The sequence below is a fragment of the Globicephala melas genome, chromosome 9 (assembly GCF_963455315.2).
Source record: "Globicephala melas chromosome 9, mGloMel1.2, whole genome shotgun sequence".
Taxonomy (NCBI): domain Eukaryota; kingdom Metazoa; phylum Chordata; class Mammalia; order Artiodactyla; family Delphinidae; genus Globicephala; species Globicephala melas.
In genome coordinates, this window is record NC_083322.1 from 88,775,905 (window position 1) to 88,782,599 (window position 6,695).

The window sequence follows — 6,695 nt, forward strand, 5'->3', positions numbered from 1 at the left end:
ATACACAGCCCCAAACATTCCCACCTTCTACCTGTCCAGCCAGGGCATGAATGGGGCAGCTCAGGACAAGGCAGGGTGAGTACCTGTCCTGCCTAATGGTGCTAACACAGCTCTGAGTTCCTCTCCTGCTGGGGAGCCCTTCTCTCCTGTTTTCTGCCCTGAGGTTGAACAGAAGGAAGCATTCACCTGCCTGGACTTGGCTCCAGAGCTTTGTACAGGGAAGTGTCAATCAGGATGGGCCACAGTTATAGGGACAGGGTCCCTGGACCTCATCTCCCCACAGAGGTGCCATTATCACATCATCTGTAGTATAGGTGACACTGTCTGCATGGAGAGTCTGGGGCATCTCCAATGAGGAGCAAATCTTATCCCCAGTGCAAATCACCCTCATCCATGTCTGGATTAGCGACAACTCCTGGCAATTATTGAGATCTCCATGAGCAGCTGAGCAGAGGGCACAGAAAGTATTTTATGCTCCCAGTTGGAGAATCCAGGTTTAGAACGAAAGTCATAACTGGGGGGAGGGGACACTCAAAGTGCTCCAGGGGCTCCCTTCACTGTGTTTCCCATTGGGCGTTTTCCTTCATGGTCTCACTTTTCCAAACTGTTCCAAAGCCTCTTCACCCTGATCATTAGCACACCATCCGAAGGCTGGACTTTCCCCTGAGATTAAGTTCCACAACCCTTGATATTTATGGTCTCAGGTCTGTTTAATCTGGAAAATAGCTCCTTTGAAGCCAGTGTTTCCTTCCTCAAAATCCTCAGGTCTCTGTTGTGTCTACATGACTCTGTAAGGAGATCATAATTTGTTCTAAGACACACACGGATCTCTCTCCTTGAGTCTCTCATTGGACCATCAGCCTGTCCTTGTGTTCTGGGCAGTTATTGCCAGAAAGAACCATTCTTTGAGGACAGCAGAAGGCACAGTGTGGGCAGAGAAGACATCTCCATTTCTCAAGCTCACAGTCCAGAAGCCAAGATCTGGAGTCAGTTGAGTCTTCCCTTGTCGATGCACAGATTCCTTCCAAATGCCCACATCCCATTCTTGGCTGGACCCCACGTCCACCTCCCAGTAATGGCGGCCAGAGGTGAACAGAGGGAATCCCAGGACACAAGTTGTATGGTTGAATCTCTCAGGTCAGGACCTTTGCTTCTGCTTGAAAAACCCACAACAGACAGTTTTCAGGTCCTCAGAAATGATGAGGTACTTGTTGGCTGTGTCAACATCCAAGGTCACATCCACTTGGAACTTCCGCATCCTTGGGTTCATCTGGAGGACAGCTCTCAGCTGGAGCCCTGACTCCTTAACCTTTGAAACCAGAGCTCAGAGCTTGAGAGCACACCTGAGGTCATTCTTTTTGAGACCACAGAGCAGTTGGGGCACAATAAACCCTCCCCATCAGGCTCCTTCTGCAGTGAATCGAAGCACTGGAAGCAGCAGACATATTCACATTTCAGGTACATGCGGTTTTCAAGATAAGTCAGGCAAACCATACATTTACTTGCTTCTTTAAAGTGTTCAGCCATGGGTCCTCTCTGCTCAACTAGATCCAGCTGCTTCCCCTGACAGCTCAGTTCTAGGCATTTTCCTATGGAAATGCCACTGTGCTATTTGAATGCCTTCTTAATTACAAGTCAAAAAGAGCAGTGATCTATTATCAAAACAAATATTTTTTTTTTTAAAGAAGATGTTGGGGGTAGGAGTTTATTAATTAATTTATTTATTTTTGCTGTGTTGGGTCTTCGTTTCTGTGCGAGGGCTTTCTCTAGTTGTGGCAAGCCGGGGCCACTCTTCATCGCGGTGCGCAGGCCTCTCACTGTCGCGGCCTCTCTTGTTGCGGAGCACAGGCTCCAGACGTGCAGGCTCAGTAGTTGTCAGTAGTCAACAGGCTCACGGGCCTAGTTGCTCCACAGCATGTGGGATCCTCCCAGACCAGAGCTCGAACCCGTGTCCCCTGCATTAGCAGGCAGATTCTCAACCACTGTGCCACCAGGGAAGCTCCCCGAAATATTTTTAATTATCTACCTATTGACAACTTGGTTAGGTCCTTCTTTTATTTTGTTGAAAGCAAAGAATTGAAAATGACCTAATTTACCAAAAAAAATTTTTTTTTACCCAGTCATTAGAGTTCTTCACTTTCTAGGAAATATGACCCCAAAAAGCTTATCACATGCTACTGATTATACTGTTCAACTTTTTCTCAGAGGCCTTTTTCTTATGGAGCTAAAATAGATGAAACTGGGTTAAAAGCAAAATTGAAATTGTGTATTTTAGAACTTTTCTTTTTTTTTTAATTTATTTAATTTATTCATTTTTGGCTGGGTTGGGTCTTCGTTGCTGTGCGCAGGGTTTCTCTAGTTGTGGAGAGCAGGGGTTACTCTTCGTTGCGGTGCGCGGGCTTCTCATTGCTGTGGTTTCTCTTGTTGCGTAGCACAGGCCCTAGGCACGCAGGCTTCAGTAGTTGCAGCACGCGGTCTCAGTAGTTGTGGCTCACGGGCTCTAGAGCACAGGCTCTGTAGTTGTGGCGCACGGGCTTAGCTGCTCTGTGGCGTGTGGGATCTTCCCAGACCAGGGCTCAAACCCGGGTCCCCTGCATTGGCAGGCGGATTCTTAACCACTACGCCACCAGGGAAGCCCAGAACTTTTCTTTCTGACTGTAAGCAAAGGCATATATTAACGTCATATTTCATTTTGTAAGGACATCTCAAAATGCGTACTAAAGATATGACAGAAATACAGACAGACGATGGAGGATATTTATTTGTATATAAGTGATTTCTTCCCAAAATAGGTTGAAGTCAATTATGTTTAGGTAATTACACATTTCACAGAATTGGAATCAGTATATTAACATTTGAGAGGGAAATATTAATACTAATTAAATCAAGCTGGTTTTCTGAATGTGTAACATATTTTGCTTAGGTCATTTTATACTAGATTTGCACTTGGGGAACTTTTTTATTTGCTTTTGAAACTAAATAGATGTTCTATTTTTAGGAGTATAGTTTAAATATTTTACGCAAATTGCAAGAGAAAAGAACTCGGTTGCAAATAAGTACATGCTTACAAAATGTACATTAAGTATTGTTGAGAATATTATTTAAAGTATAATCTGCAACATATTCCTGTTAAGTTGCTTAAACCTAATGCTTTGGACCGAATTGTGTCCCCCCAACATTCCTAGGTTGAAGACCTAACCACTCCCCACCCCCTGTCCACAGCATGTCTGTACTTGGAGAAAGGGCCTGTGAAGACGTTAGAAAGGTTAAATAAGGTCATTAGAGTAGGTCCCTAATCCAACAGGGCTGATGCCCATATAACAATAGGAAGAAACACCAGATCTCTCTCCCCTATGTGAGGACACAGGGACAAGGTGGCCGCCTGCGAGCCAGGAAGAGGGTCCTCATTAGAACTGGACCATACTGCCACCCTGATCTCAGACTTCCATCTCGAGAACTATGAGAAAGTCTATTTCTGTCATTGAAGCCCCTCAGTCTATGGTATTTTGTTATGGCAGCCCAAGCTAAGATACCTAATATGTACATGGTAGGATTTAATAAATGAGCAGAAAAGTGGTTGATGAGTGACAGTGAGCAGGACATTTTAACTTTCATAAAACATGAGTATGGATTTCATATTTTGCTAACTTTTACCAAAAGTTAATGAAAATGTTTCTCCTATGAATTTGAATAAATATTCAAGAGAACACAAAACACTAACTTACCTCTAATATATGTTTCTTATTAGAAAATAAAACGTTGACATGTTGGAAGAACATGTGGGTCTTTTCACCTTGATATCATACAAATTATACCAGTGAGACTAGACTAAAATGCAGATAAATGAGCATATTCACTGAACTCATCCTCTTTACTGAGATGGTGAAACTGCAGAGAAAGGGTGCTTCATAGCAGACTGGTATTTCCCAGCATGCTGCTTTCAAATCTTGAATATTTCAAAACAGCTAGCTAGCTAAGTACAGAAACCCGTCATGAGTTTGTCACCTGGGCGAATAACGCGCTGCCATCTTCCATATTTCCAAGAAATGTTCTTTTTACTCTGTTCTCAATGATTTCTTTCCTCAGGAACAATACCTTCTCTGCCAGTAATGAAGACCAAAAACAAACAAACAAACAAACAAACAACCATCACCTCTCCCCTCCACTACATAATTCCATTACAGACTTGAAATCAAAAACATCCAAACATACATCAGCTTATCTGTTTAAGGTATTGTCTCAATCTGTCCAGGCTGCTATAACAAATTACCATAGACTGTGTGGCTTAAACAAGAAACTCTTATTTCTCACAGTTCTGGAGCCCAGGAAGTCCAAGATCAAGAGGCCAGAAGATCTGGTGTCTGATGAGGCTCCTCTTCCCAGTTTGTAGAGGGCTGTCTTCTCATTGTAACCCCATATGACTGAGAGAGTGGGCTCCAGTGTTTCTTCTTATAAAGGCATTAATTGTATTCATCAGGGCACTGCCCTCAGGACCTAATTACCTTACAAAAGCCCAGCCTCCAAATACCATCACATTGGCAGTGAAGATTTCAACATACGAATTTTGTGGGGACACGTTCATTCCGTAAGAGTTATGCTTTGCCTTAACAGAGATAAGCATAAGACACAGAAAGACATGATACCCTATTACCTTTAGTTCATGGTGCCATTTTGCTTAAAGAGGGCTCTCAAATACCTGTAGTTTGAGTTGCCTCTGCTCAGTGCCCCAGAGGTTTCTATAGCCAAGACAAAGTACCATAGCATGGTTTGGGTTGGATGAGACCTCTTCTGTAAGGCAGAAGAAGGGAAATTGTGGAAGGCAAGACAGAAAAGGAGAAGCAGCCTGATGCAGGTGCATTTGTAAGCAGATGAATACAGAAAAAAAAAAAAAAAATATATATATATATATAGAGAGAGAGAGAGAGAGAGAGAGAGAAAATTTGGAAATTGATTCCCTTGAAATTATCTGAATCTGTACACCTCTTGGAATTGCTTCATGCACCCCCAAAGCTATGCAAACCCCAATTCAAATGAAATATTCCTACTACTGCTAATAATTTTCATTGCAATGTACTAAGAGTCTACTTTAAAGTAAGTATTATATTCGGTTCTTCAAATAGATCAACTCATTTAAATTGTGTCCATCAGGTGAGAGCCATTATTAACCCCATTTTACAGATGAAGAAATTGGGACTCAGAGAAGATAAGTAATTTGCCCAGAATCTCACAGCTGGTAAGTGCCAAAGCCAAATTCAATCCTAGGTCCATCTGACTCCAGAGCCTGTACTTTGTGATAACCTTATGTGGCCTTGTATATGTGTTCTTGATTGACAGCAGCTTAATAAGTATCCCTCCTAGATAACTGGTACTCCCCAAAGAATGATTCTCTAACGGTGGATTTTCAGAACTATGTAGCAGAGCTGGGTTTTTTTTTAACATCTCTATTGGAGTATAATTGCTTTACAATGGTGTGTTAGTTTCTGCTTTATAACAAAGTGAATCAGCTATACATATACATATATCCACATATCCCCTCCCTCTTGCACCTCCCTCCCACCCTCCCTATCCCTCACCTCTAGGTGGTCACAAACCACCGAGCTGATCTCCCTGTGCTATGCGGCTGCTTCCCACTAGCTATCTATTTTACATTTGGTAGTGTATATGTGTCCATGCCACTCTCTCACTTTGTCCCAGATTACCCTTCCCCCTCCCCATGTCCTTAAGTCCATTCTCTACATTTGCGTCTTTATTCCTGTCCTGCCCCTAGGTTCTTCAGAACCATTTTTTTTAGATTCCATATATATGTGTTAGCATACAGTATTTGTTTTTCTCTTTCTGACTTACTTCACTCTGTATGACAGACTCTAGGTCCAACCACCTCACTACAAATAACTCAATTTCATTTCTTTTTATGGCTGAGTAATATTCCATTGTATATATGTGCCACATCTTCTTTATCCATTTGTCTGTCGATGGACACTTAGGTTGCTTCCATGTCCTGGCTATTGTAAATAGTGCTGCAATGAACATTGTAGTACATGACTCTTTTTGAATTATGGTTTTCTCAGGGTATATGCCCAGTAGTGGGATTTCTGGGTTATATGGTAGTTCTATTTTTAGTTTTTTAAGGAAGCTCCATACTGTTCTCCATGTGGCAGAACTTTGAGAAATATTTTCAACAAAACAGTCTTCCCAGTACTTCCTCAAATCATTAAATAAATAAACATATTTCTCTTCTCTTTATACACATATTACTCTATTTTAATGAGGTTGCAATGGGGAAATCAACTATGAATAACAAATAAGCATTCAAATTAAGAAAACTTTATATTATTCCAAGGTCTTTATTTTGCCCACTGTTAGCAATCCTCTCCTCATGTTTTCATAATTAAGGTACTTTGTGGTCACTGGATTTTTTTCCCCCAAAATACTCTCCCAAAGGATTAATTCTTTAATTCTCAGTTTGTGGTCTAAACCTGTGAATGAATCTAAAAATCCCTTTATTGATTAACCACAGAGTTAAAAATTGAAGGTAATGATGACCATAATAGTAAACCCTAAAGAATACTGCTTTCTGCAAAGAAATAGACAAATTTATGGTAACTTAAAAAAAATAGTCTCTTCTTCAACCTATTTCACACGTGTACACACACAATTTTCAGTGTAACTTTGAGTAATTCATAATGGAGCCTGAA

At 41.4% G+C, this 6,695-nt stretch overlaps 1 pseudogene; it reads right to left on the reverse strand.

Annotated features, from left to right (window-relative positions):
• Positions 1–856: 856 nt before the first annotated feature.
• Positions 857–1,527, reverse strand: LOC115840921 (ret finger protein-like 4A-like protein 1; annotated as a pseudogene).
• Positions 1,528–6,695: the final 5,168 nt, after the last annotated feature.